Source organism: Anser brachyrhynchus, assembly GCF_964034855.1.
Source record: "Anser brachyrhynchus genome assembly, chromosome: 17".
NCBI lineage: Eukaryota > Metazoa > Chordata > Aves > Anseriformes > Anatidae > Anser > Anser brachyrhynchus.
This window is the reverse complement of record NC_137710.1, coordinates 10,189,660-10,200,226: the sequence shown is the minus strand read 5'-3', so window position 1 is coordinate 10,200,226 and position 10,567 is coordinate 10,189,660. Positions and strand designations below refer to the sequence as shown.

The 10,567-nt window shown below is 55.6% G+C and overlaps 1 long non-coding RNA gene across 2 annotated transcripts; it reads right to left on the bottom strand.

Annotated features, from left to right (window-relative positions):
• Window positions 1–1,902: 1,902 nt before the first annotated feature.
• LOC308179627 lies at window positions 1,903–7,273 on the bottom strand. 2 transcript variants are annotated; one of them, XR_013940451.1, is made up of 3 exons: window positions 4,433–7,273; window positions 3,580–3,839; window positions 1,903–2,716 (listed from the first exon to the last, which is right to left on the bottom strand). It is a non-coding gene; the product is annotated as an uncharacterized lncRNA (long non-coding RNA). The 2 variants fall into 2 exon arrangements; XR_013940452.1 differs by having other exon boundaries at window positions 3,965–7,272.
• Window positions 7,274–10,567: the final 3,294 nt, after the last annotated feature.

Here is a 10,567-nt window from a genome sequence, read left to right as displayed (position 1 = left end):
CTCAAACTGGGTTTAGTTGTGGCTTACCTGCACGCAGACCTTCACTTATTTAAATCTGAGCTAGTTGGGCTAGGTCAGGCCAAACAGCAGGCAGCATAAGCCTAGGTGCAAGCGAGGTAGAAGGAGCTGGTTTGTCACCTTCATTTAAATAAAAGGTTTTCTTTCTAAACCAGTGCAATAGAAAACACCCCTTTAGTTTCAACCAGCTGTATGCCTGCTTCAACTTACAGCAGTAGCAAGTATGCCTAAATATACTAAAATAAAATGCTGTCACAACAAATGAACAAGTTTCCTTGTAACTTTTTTTACATGGTTTACAATAACCGGTGTGACTTGTGCACGCAGGAAAGCTCTTCAGGTCTCTGCCAACAGTGATGGCTCACCTTAGAGCAGCTGTAGTGTTTTCTGCCCCCGTGTCCTCTGCCCTTTTGTAGAGAGCGTATCAGCTGCTCTTGTAGCAGCTGTTGGACCACAAGCCACAGCTCAGTGTATTAAGGTAAAGCAGTTCCAATTTCAGGTTACCTTAATACCGCGAGCTGCAAACGGTGACAGTCACTATGCAAACAGCTGAGCCCTCCTGCAGCAGGACTGCGAGCCCACAAGGGTCAGGCAGGCAGCAGGGAAAGAAACCATCACAGCTGTCCCAGAGTGAGCCTCCTGCTCTGAAATTTGAGCCCTACGAGCTTGCCTGCAAGCAGAAGTTGCATCGATTATTGTAACTTGTTAACGGGACCATTGCGTGCCCGGCCTGAATCTGGTCAGCACCGCGATGCTCCAGCTGGACCACCCTCCGTGGCAGCAGCTGGGGACCCCGGCGCTGTGACTCAGGCCCAGTTCTGCTTTGTGGGGTCCCCAGACGGCCACCACCTGCAGGAGCCAGCAGCTGAGCTCCTGCCGCTGCTCAGCGGCGTGGTGACTGCTCACCGGGAACCCAGCGGCCCCTCGCACTGGACGCAGCCTCACCTGCGGAAGGTGCCACCCGCACTGTTCCTGAGGCAGGCCGGGGTGAGCGAGAGGCGACAGGGACTTAACGCGGCGCTCTCCTCAGATAACCTTCCCAGCACCTGCTCGCTTCATTCCGGGCATTTTGTAACCAGAACCCTCCCAGCACAAGTTATTAGTCTAGCCTGCCGCTGGCACACCAGACAATCGGGAGCAGGGCTAAATCCAGGCTATCCACAGGGACCCAGCTCCTGCTTTGTTCATCCTGCCTGGTCCAACAAGGGCAGCTCAAAGTCAGCGCTGAAAAATCCGTCACTTGTAATCTTGTATTTGCTCTAGAACTTAAGCACTAAAGCACATGAGGAAGCGTGGATCTCAGTGACTGTCAACAGCCCTCTCGTGTGCTCTATTTCCCAGTCTGGCTCTCTAAGAAATCCCCTTCAGGCCCTGGGGCAGGAAGGGCTCTCGCTCAGATGAGGGGGGATGTGGGGGCTGCTATGCCTGCCCCTGGCTGCCTCTGCCACCTGCTCTGGCACCAGAGATGGGGGCTGACTCGGGGAGCGGTGAGTCGGACGCAGGGGCACTACTTGGAAAAGACAGAAGGGACTGACATAAGTGAACATCAGGGGCCGGTTGGAAACTCTTGGCACTCCTCTTATTCCTTCTGCCCACTGCCCTGCAGCAGCCAAGCCGGACCATGAGACCCCCGGCGTGCTCCTGACAAGAAGTGACAATCCCAGCTGGGTCCTAGAGTGCACTGTCACCATCCCTAACTTGTCATTAAAAACATACAAACCAAACTTGCCCGTTGCTCATTACGGTGAAGCACCCCTGATCATTTACAAGCCTTTGTGTGCCTAGACTCCAGCCCCAGAGCGTGTTGTTTTTTTTTACAATACTTTATGTTACTGTACTGATTTGATCTGAATTAGGAGTAAGTTCAGGGCAGGGGACTCTCACTGGGACTTTTATTTGCTGAATCTATTTCTGAAATCTTGGATTGTCTTTTTTTTGCCCTGATCTTGTGACCAGTGTTATCATTAATCGACTGACCTTGCAGAGGAACAGCTTTTCTCTTCCCAGGTAAGGCAGCTGACGAACAGTGGGAACCGGCTCCTAGTTGGCAGCACCGACAGGTACGCACACGAGGCTGGCTTCCTGCCGGGCCTCCAGCCTAACGCAGGCATGGCACAAAGGCGGTGTCATACATCTCACTAGGCCTTCTTAAGGGAAGAAAGAGCCATATCCTTCAAAGAACGAATACCTCCCTCCACCCTGACTAGCTGCAATAGCTGTGAGTACTCAGCACTTTGGAGAACCAGCTCCAAAATTAACAAAGAGAATTTCCCTGCATGAAATAACACCTTGGACACGTGACACCTTGGGCTGAGGGGTTGGCCACTGAAAGGCTCAAATCAGCTCAGGTTTGGGATTCCGCTGAACAGGGTAACACAGGGCTGAGCAACACACGCAGTGTTATTGGCACTGTCAGAAACTTCTGGTTGAAATCATCCCAAACCACAGGATGTCCCCAGTAGCAGCATAAGGGTTACTTCCAGTACTCAGTAGCAGCCCCTGCCTGTACGGGGCTGAGTAACCCACCTGCATCAGAACAGGCACTTGGCATCATTTGATTGAGGCAGAGGTAGCTGATGGGATGGAAATAGCTCTCCGACTGGTGGGACAGCATGCTGGGCTTCGAGCAAGGGTTTGTGCTGTACAGCAGTGGTAGCCCACAGACCTCCACCATGGCGTTTGCGTTATTGACGCTGGCCTAAATTTAAATAGATAAAAATAAAGAGACGTTAGCCTAGGAACAGAAAGCTTGCACAGTCCTTGACAGGGCAGTGAGGATGTAGGACTTCCATTCGTCACATGTGCGGGACTCATGCCTCCCTCGCTGCAGTGGCCTGGTTTCAGCCACACGTTGCAGTCCTGCAGCCCTAAGGCAGCGTGGCACTGAAACAGCTTTGGAAAATGGAGGGGAGTGGAGGAAGGAGACGATGTACCTGGAGGAGGACAGGCTGATTAAATGCCCCTCCCTGCTGCCTGCTGCCAAATGCTCTGTGGGCTCTGTAGTCATCACTCAAAATAGAGCCATAGTCTGTGTCTCCTCCAAGAGACAGTCCCTGCTGGAAACATGTCAGGGCATTGCTGGGGCAGCGATTTACAGCACAGGGAGCCATTTTGGGAGCTGCTGACACCGCACCCCACTGTACCTGGCTGCTTTCCCTTTCCCCCACCATTAAAGCCGCCTGTTGATGCTTGCTAGCCTGGGAACCTGACACAGGGCTCAACCCAGCAAGGAATGTAGGCAGGGTTTGGGCAGAAAAGAAGAAAGGTCCTGCATTGACCTTAGGTGTAGGTCAGAAAGGCACCACACGTGGCTGTCATCTGAAGCCAGGGCCACCTCACCCCGAGGGGTGCCTTCTGGCAGAGGCCAAGCAGCTCTGAGGCAGCCCCTGCGGTCTCCTGGACTCTCCAGGAGTGGCCATGCTCTCCCCTAAGCCCTGCCAGGGCTCTCTGGCTGTCCCAGCACAGACTTTACGCTGCAGCTGAGAACCTCCCCAGGGGGCAGATGGCAGCAGCAGTGCTGGGCCACCTTTTAGCGGCTGTTTCAGCAGGCAGGGTACTTGCCCAGAGAGCAGGAGGCAGGGATGCAGCTCCTTCCTCAGCCAGCAGATTGCCAAGCCCATGTCTCCAGTGTGCGAGGGAACAGCCACAGCACAGCTTCCACGGCGCTGCTCCTCCTTGCCCTCTCTGGATGCTGGCTGCTCTGGGGTGAGGAGTCCCAGGGTGCGAGAGGTGCGGGTGCCTGAAGCGTAGATGTTTGGGGCCCCTCCAGGCCATTCAGCCATCAGCAGATCTCCAGCTCGACACAGCCTTGCTCACTCCTCCTGGACAGAGAGGAAACCAAAGCTGAGAGCGCGGAGCGGGCTGGGACGGCGCAGAGCTGCTGGGGCAGAGCCAGTCCCAGGGCTGAGCTCCTTCAGCCCAGACAGAGCCGGGCACCAGGTCCCACCTGCCCGCCAGAGCCACGGCATCACCCCTGCGGGTGGGTGCTGTGCGCCGGGCAGACAGTGAGGGCCCCAGGGCGCTCCAGGATCGCAGCCCAGCAGCGAGGTGAGAGAGTTTCAGAAGGAGAGTTTCAGAGACATTTCTAACAGACAGATGACACCGGTGATAAATCGAACGAGACAGTTTGCAAAGCCACACGGTTCCTCCATCCTTCTCACTAATGCCAGCACAAATCCCTGCCCACGCAGGGCTGCCCGGAACACCCCAGCAGAGCCGGGGAGCTGCTCCCAGGCCGGTGCTGGGTTCAGCTCTGACAGCCTGCCGAAGCCACGCTGCCCTGGGAGCTCGCCTGCGCTTTCCGATGCACAGATACCTCCTTCCCTGCGGAGAACAGCACGTCCTCCTCCTCCTCCTCCACTCGCCTTGCTGCCAGGGTCCCTCCCGCACGCGAGCCGCCTCAGCCCCGACTTGCCCTCGGCTCCATCGCTGGCAGCGCCTGAGCAAGACCGCTCACGTCCGACGCCCGCCGCAGACACGTCGCGACAGCGCGGGAGCTTCGCCCGCCGCGTGCCCTAATTACAAAGCACCACGGCGGCCGGCTGCTTGGCTTCCCCCGTGTTCTCTCTCGCCCTGAAACACCCAGGCCCCAAAACCTTCGGCAGCAAACCCTGCGCGTGCTGCCCGGGTCCTGGCCCCGCCGCCCCCTCGCAGTCACTGGGTGGCACTGTGCCCCTGCCTGGGGCGGCCACCGCCTGCACCCGGGGCCTGGGGCTCCTGGGGAACCCACGGCCGAGGCTGTGGGGTGACACCTTCCCGGCCAAAGCGCGCCCACGCAGGGCAGCCAAGGGCTCGGACACGGTTGTGGCAGCAGGGGACGGAGGCCCCGCGATGGCTGGCAGCCCGCAGGGAGGTGACGGAGCCATCCCAAGCGCCTAAAGCACGCTGGCCGCCGGCGAGGCTGGCTTTCCCCACCGCGCCTCCATTTTCATTACCGTGGTAAAACGAGATCAACTGCGTCTTCACAATATCCCCCCTCCATAAAACTAATAGGCCAGGCAATTGGTAGGGCTCTGTGAAGTACTTTATGGTCTGGACACTAGGAGTGAGCTCCGCAGCTCAGAGGCCGTCCCAGTCCCCAGTCCCAGGAATTTCCCTCCAGCCTCCCCCTTCAGGCTGGGAGCACCGGGACGAGCCTTCCTGGAGCACGGCATGGTGCCTGCTGTGACCTGGAGCCCCACAAGGGTCCACCAAGAGCACCCAAGGGGAGCTCCTTTCCCCCTCGGGGATCAGGATTTCTGCTTTGCAGGACAGCCCAGCACGGCCTCGCCCCAGCTTGGGGGGCTGCGAGGCCATCGGGTGAGCCAGGGCCAGGGCAGCCGCAGCCCCGCTCTGCCAGCACCGGCCAGGGCAGCGGGCGCAGGGTTTGCTGGAGCAACCCTCTGCTTCACCTGTGATTGAAAGGTGGAGGCTGGGCTCGCCTTTGTGAGCAGGAAGCAGCCATTCTTGGCCTTACAACAGTAAAACCGCTCCGCTCTATAAAGGTCAATTCCCTCCATGTTGACAGCCCCATGCTTGGGAAGCTGGAGGGAGGCAACGCACTGGTGTTGGAGGAGCCCTGTCGCAGAGGGCACGGTACGGAAATTAAGGGATGGGTTTTGCTTCACGCATTGCCAGGACTCACAGATCCCAACGCCGTACTCCAAATCCACATCAGCCTGAAACCTAAAGCAGGAGCCCAGCCCTGCCTCTGGCAGCAGCTCCAGATCCACCCTGGGCAAGGCGGTGACCGAACAGAGAGGTGGCTGCCTACCGCGCTTCTTCCTGACGTGTAAAAGCAGCCTGAAAAGTTTCCTTTCTTTGCTCAATCTCCATTAGACCTTCCAGGGAAAATTAGCACAAGTGCGCCAGCAATGGCACCAAGGGGATGGACCCTGAACAACTCAGAAGGGGATTTAATTAGTTTGCTGAAATCTTTTTAGCTACCTGCTACAGCTCCAAGCCCTGGCAAACAGTTAGGAAAAAGGATCTCTGTGCTCAAAATCAATTGATTTTTTTTGTTGTTTGATAGCTCTTATCTGTATAAAAAGCAAACTAAAGATCCTCCAAGGAGTATTCTGTTGGGAAATAAAGTGGAAGAGACTATGCTCCTCTACCATGAGGGCAGAAGACAAATGGGAGATGGGAAAGCAAAAGGTTTCCAGGTCTCCATAAGAGTCAGAAGGGAGGCAAAGAGCCTGTTTCTCCCCTCTGTGGTTTAACAGTCTGTAATCTGTCTTCTCCTGACTGCCCCCACTGACCCTGTGGGACAGAGTCGCATTTTGCTGTGCTGTGCTAGTATTTGCAAAAATGACCCAAGATCCCCTGATAACAAGTGCCACAGGCGCACAAAGTGTTACTGCTCGCTCCTTCTGAGGGACGAGCAGCTCACCAGCACTGTGGCTGCTAGCAGAGGCTCTCCACTGCCTGGTTTTCAGGTTCATCCCAGTCCCAGATCAGAGCTCTGTGCTGTCCTGGGAGGGACAGGAGGGAGCGAGCACAGCCCCAGCTCCATAACCAACCCCCTGCTGAGTCCCCTCCTTTAATCCAAGGATATGATTTCTTTGCTAGACACATGGTGAGCTGCCCTCCCTACCTTCTCCACTGCCTGCTGACATTTGTATCTCAAACTAATTGTCACTATATCATCTGATCCTGCCCAGCTGTCTAAAAAAGCAACATCCTGCGTACCTCTGGGACCTCTTTGTCAGAGACTGTGAACTCATCTCCATCCAGCACCAAGATGGATTGAACAAACCGAAGCGGTATTTTATTGCTGAAGCATAAAACATGGGAATAAACAAGCACCAAAGTGCTACTGATCATTAAAACCAGATGGGAGCCCATTTACTGCCTCCAACAGTGAGGTGCCACCGCTGTGCTGCCGAAGCCCCATTGAAATAGGAAACCCACGGCACCATCTGGGAGGTGCAGGGCGGCCACAGCTACTCACAGCCCCTGGAATTCAGGCCTGGATTGAGAGCTGTGCTCTCCTCCCTCCACCGCCCTGGGGACAGTAATACAGCTTTCGGTACCGGCTCCAGAAGTATGGTCACTCCTGTAAGGTTGTGTCTAAATTAAAATGCCCCGGTGGGGACAAGCAGCCTGTGCAGGGCCAGTTCCAGTGTCCAGGAACTGGGAGAATTACAGGCCAAGTTGCCCACACAGGGTGGGAAGTCAGTTGGATTTCAACAGGATTTTTCTCAACACACGTCAGAGAACCATGCTGGTCAGCCCTGTGCATGTCAGCTCCCACATGGTGGATTACCCGAAGCAGCCCGGGCCTTACCTTATTTCCTTACTGACCGGTGCTGGCTGGCACGAGAAGCTAAACACCACGACAGGACAATGCTGGGGCTGTTTCTTCTCCTTTCTAATCACTGCAGACGAATGCACGATCAGCTTCTGCCCTGAGCATAGCAAGGGCATTCCCAAAGTTTGGGGCACTGGAAATCGGCCTTCAAAAAGCTCCTGAGCTCAGCACCCCCACCTAGACTGGGGTTTGCACCTTTGTCTTCGAGCCCCATCCTCCTGTGGCAGGGAGCCCCGCGCACGGTGTGGGGCCGAGGACGGGTCCCCGGGATGCACCCCGTAGCTGGGGATGCAAATGGAGCAGGAGGCTGCTGGAAAAGCAGAGGGACAGACAGATGCTTTTACACTTCAAAGGAAACGCGGCCCTGTGAGGCTTTCAGGAATACTCACAGATCGATAGACTCCTTTTAAACACCGAGCACATTTGCTCAAGTGTGAGGCAATTAGTCCCTGAGGATGGAGGCAGGGCAGGACCATTAACAGACATACGGGCAGGATGAAGCAAAGGATGAGAGACTTGGGGCACGGCTCCACGCGAGACTGGCAGCCCTTGGGCCAGAGGCTCCCCTCCGTTTCATTCCCGAAACAGCAGCCAAGCTGGCCACGCGTGGCAGGAGACAGCCGCTTTTCTGCAGGGCAGTACATCTACCCACCAGCCTCAGGAGGGCAAAGAAGGGCGTCCGCAGGGCTAGAAGACAGTCTGGGCACTGGGGCTCCAGGCTCATTTCTTTTAGCAACATTTACCCTACATCTGCTTTGTTGTTTTTTTTTTCAACCATAAAGCAAGTTTGTAAGCATCCCCAGCACTTCAGATGCAACCTCACGCTGCAACAGCGTGAAGCTTCCTTCAGCACAAAGCATGCAGTATCAGGAGTCTCCTGGGGAGAGGGAGATGGGTTAAAAAATGGGCTGTACTGGTCTGGTGTTCTCACCCACAATTTTCAAAACATCCTCGTGCCTTATGCTGGGTGGTGTCTGAGCTGCTCTGGACAAGCTCGCTGTCCACAGAGCCCCTTCGAGGTGGTAAATTAGAGCTAAAACCAGACTGTGGGAGAGCAGAGGCTGGCTGCCCAGTGAGAACAGAGCCAGCACAGGGATGAACCCCACAGCCTAACAGAAATCAGGCCTGGTCATCCCCTTCTGCTCTGTATCAGCACTTCCACGCAGCTCTCCCCTTAGCACAGCCGGTGAGGACGTAACAGAGCTCCCCGTGCCGGTGCTTTGCGAGGCCCACAGGTCAGAGCCGGAGGAGCAGCAGTGCCAGTGGGCATGAGGTTTCTCCTGCAAAGAGCTGCTGTGGTTTACCTGCACGGTCTCATTTTTCAACAAGAAGGAAAGATACCGAAACTGAGCCATGTTTCACACCTAGCGGAGTGGCTGAGGGGGTGCCTGCCCTGTATTGCTAGTTACCCTCTCTGACTCTCCTTTACAGAGGCACAAAATTTTCCCTCTTCAGTAAAAAACAGAGAGGAAGAAGAAAATCTCGGCATGCCCCCAAAGAACTGTAGGGGGTAGAAATTAAATCCACCCATTGTGCTCACCAAGCAGGGCACTGTCTGGGCAGGAATGCTGTAGTCGTACACCTGCACATTCAAATAAAAATAATGGAGTATTACAGAAGTGTCAGAGGCAATTCAGCACCCTACAGCAAAGTACTTCGTGCCATAAAACAAACTCACATGACTTGGAAAAACAAAAAAGGAACAACACTAAATCAAGCACAGCAGCAAACACAGAGCTGTTTGTCATAGCTGCAGGGCCTCTCGTTACCGCTGCATTAAAGGATTCCTTCACACTTGTTTAAAATTTTGTCTAAAGCTGCTGCTCAGGCCCTGATCTCAACAATGCTTCAGCATTTGCTCAGGGCAGCGCAAGCTGCATGCTGCAGGGAACGCCGGCTGCAGAGGAGAAACGCTTCCCCAGTTTGCTTTACTTTGTCCTGGGAGCCTGCGAGCACTGGTGTTAGCTCTGCCTGGGTTTCCTTGCTCAGATTCACCGGCTGTAACCTCTAGAAACCACATTTACACCTCATTACATCTCTACAAAGCACAGCAGCAAAACCAGCTTACCTGGAGTGGCTGGGAGCCTGGCCAGGAGCACGCTTGCACCTCACACAGCTGGGGGAACCGAGAGCTGAGCCCTGGAGAAACAGGCACCCACCCGCACTGCCACAACAAAACCGTACCTCTGAGCACCGCAGGAGCCCACACAGCCCACAGGTGGGCTTTGGGGCACGCACCACCCAGGGCAGAGGGGAAAAGTGCAGCAAATCACCCTCTCCCCACGCTTCAAGGAAAATCCCCTGTCCTCCTTTCTGCCTCCACAATCCTACATCTCTCTCTGCCTTCTCTTGGGTTTTTCAATTCAGTGCTGCCCCCTCACTCCCCAGGGCGAGGGCGGGATGCAGGTAAGTGAAGACACCTGCGCCCTGCACACCTGGGGGCTGACGAGCAGGCATAGAGGGGCTGGCAGCACTGCTGAAGCTCCTGCCAGACCCAGGCAGGCAGGAGGTGCGGGGCTCAGCACCAGCACAGCCCCGCGCAGCGGGTGACAGCAGGTGCCGGCTGCTGTTTGTTGGTGTCAGCCAAATGCAGTGTGCCCCCTGCTAAGAGGCTCTATATGGGACCCCGACGTGGGGCTCATGATTTAAGTGGCTTTCAAGCCCTGCAATAAAAAACCATTTGACTTGAAGAATGTTGTTATTCCTGGGAGGGGGTTGCTGCTGCTGCTCGCTTGGCTCCTGGTGACCCAGGATATGCGCTAAGGCAGGAAGGGCACAGCAGGATGCTCCCCCCATGACAGCCACCTCCACCGCCCTCAGCAGGGTGCTTCTGTAGGGCCAGAGGGTGGCTGGGCGCATAGAGGCCACATCCTGGGCTAGGCGAGAAGGGACCGCACCTCTGGGAGGAACCGCAGTGCCTTGTGAGGGCCTGGGGAGAGATGAGCACCGTGTGGGGTCACAGCAGCAGCACCATGGGTGCTTCCCCCAGGCCCTGCCACTCTCTGTGGTAGAAGAGCAGCAGCGCTGGCAAGAAGACTTTTTTCTGCCATTCCCGCTTGCACTGAAGCAGCCTCAGACCAGGCTTGTGGCTGCAAAACCAGTAGGAGAAACCAAAATAAATCAGGATCTTTATTTCACAGAGGAAATGTACCTAGATCCCACTTCGAGTCCGTTTGTCCTCATCCTTATGTAACTCCGCTGCAGGAGAGGAGCAGAAAGCATAGAGAAAACAAACAACTTGCTGCAAAAAATTAGCAC